Consider the following 2,384-nt stretch of genomic DNA (forward strand, 5'->3'; position numbering starts at 1 on the left):
GAACATCTATAAACAAAAATATTGATGACAGCAGCACAGCTGATATTTATCCAGGATGGTGTCACAGCCAAACAGGAAAAGGCCAGATGAAGCTACTATGAGAAAAAGCAGAGAGAGCATAAAGAATGAGGCAGAATGATGAAATAGAGGTCCCTATGTCCTCCAGCAGTCTAAGCCTATAGCAGCAGCTTTACGGAAGCATAGGAGACAATAAGTTCCTCAGCCACAGCTCAGGTGGCAGAGGTTGCTGATAAGACTAGCTGTGTGCTACACTCATAAGAAATCATGTCAGAATGGGTTCAGTTTAAGTGGGATTAAAATTGAGCCAACCAGTGAACATGAAGTGGTACTGTAAATGCGATGGCAGCATGCTGCTATGGGAACTGGGTGTTTTTTTTTTCAGCAGAGATGTAGGTGGTCACCCTCTTGCTCCTAAAACATGGTCAGAGCTACAGTAAAGTGTCTTTAATCTGAACTAATTTGCATGTGGCCTACAGTGGCCTAGTCAAAGTCTAGACTGAATTCAGCTAAGAATCTATGGCAAACTAGATTTGTTCAGATGCTGAATCAGACAGAAATTCCAGTCCCTATAGATGCAGAAAGGAAATTTAGTTATGGCTCAAATTTAAATTGGTTTACAATAATTTGTGTGTCACATTAAATAAAGCTTTTGTTGTTACAGGAATGTACACCAGTCAGGGCCTATATCCTATTTTTATATTATTTATATATTTTTCTTCTCTTATTTAGTTTTTAAAAAATCAAAATCAAAAAAGTGTCTGGGGAAAAAAGAAAAATGTTTTAAAAAGGAAAATATTCAATCATTAGCAATGACCTTAACAGCATTGCATGATGCTATATGTGTATAAAATAGTAAAAACTAAAAATACATCTAAAGAAATCCAAAAATCTGTGTTCAGTTTCCATTTGATGCTCACAGATTTATCTGTGCCCCTCTCTCCTTTCCAATGATGAACGTTGCTAAATGTTCTGAGCTCAGCAGATAATCCCTGTTGCCCCTCCTCCTGTAAATCCAGGAAGGTACTGTACCGTTTGATAGATGTGGACCTCCATGCTGCATGTGTAACACTGCTACTTTGAAGTGAGAGGAATTAAACAGCAGCAAATCCCCGGCCGGCCGTACATGCTGCTTATGTAAGGAAATTGCTTTTCATCTCTCTTTTTTTTTTTCTCGATTAAAGAGCTTTTAATCTTTTGGGGTATTCGTAGATGTGACTCCCTGTGAAAAGTTCACCCCTAAATAGACTGCGTCCTCTGTGTCCTTTCAGTCAGACGGGAACATGATAAAAAAAAAACTCCATCTTCAAAACTTCTTTCAGACACAAACAGCAGCTAATGAGGATAATTACATTTATAATCTCAAATAATCTCTGGATTATAGCCCCAGCGGGAGTTTGAAGCTGTCAAAATAAGAACTCTCTAAGACGGAGCTTTAAATTGAAATCTTAAAACCCATTTATAGAGATCAAATAGGCTAATATTCTGATTAAACCAAAATAAGGGATCATCTTGATTCATATATGGGATTTATGGGTGGAGTTAGAGTGACCACTTTGAAACAGGTTAAGGCACATTATTTTAGTTTTAGGTATGCAAAGTCAGGATTTGTATGATTCAGGGAGTACAAGCTGTTATATGTTTTTTCCCACCACTGCACTCATGCAGTTTAAAAACATGATAAGCGTGAGACGCAGTTACAACAAACCTAAAGGATTGAAGTTGATTTTTAATTGCAGTTACCTTCTTAATGGTAACTGTATTTTTTTTTAAATGCCAGTTGAGGAACCATGTTTCTTTTTGATAGAGCTTAAAGTTAGAGTGGCTCAGGTTGATCTGATCTATCTCTAGTCATGCTGCTAGAGGCTTGGGCTGCTGGAGGACATGGGAGTCTTTTCTTCACCCTTCTTTACATTTATTCTCAAATTTTGAAGTATTTGTTCGTTTAATGTTTTTTATCTTATGTGTCCTCTGCTTTCTTCTGCTCATAGTAGCTTCATCTGACCTGGCACTTCATGAATACCATCCATACCTTCCATTATAGAAGAGAGAATTGGGCCTGTTTTTCAGTGATTAGTCTCGTTTCTGTCCTAGACATACTTACTAGTTCAGCTTTTATTGTGATTAACTATGTACTAGCTTTCATACTTTTAATATGAAAACTAACTCATCTCCTTAACTGTTTCTCAGACAGAGCCACCTGTGGAGCTAGTTTGCCATGAACCTTTTCTAACATAGAAAGTATTTATGGATCAGTGCTTCTATGTTCCACTTGTATGTCTGGTACCGTCTTAATGAACCCCCAATCAACCTTGTCATAAGGGTGCTCACTCTGATTCTGGTTCTGCTGGAGGTTACTTCCTGTT

Source organism: Cyprinodon variegatus, unplaced genomic scaffold, assembly GCF_000732505.1.
Source record: "Cyprinodon variegatus isolate N-32 unplaced genomic scaffold, C_variegatus-1.0 Scaffold190, whole genome shotgun sequence".
NCBI lineage: Eukaryota > Metazoa > Chordata > Actinopteri > Cyprinodontiformes > Cyprinodontidae > Cyprinodon > Cyprinodon variegatus.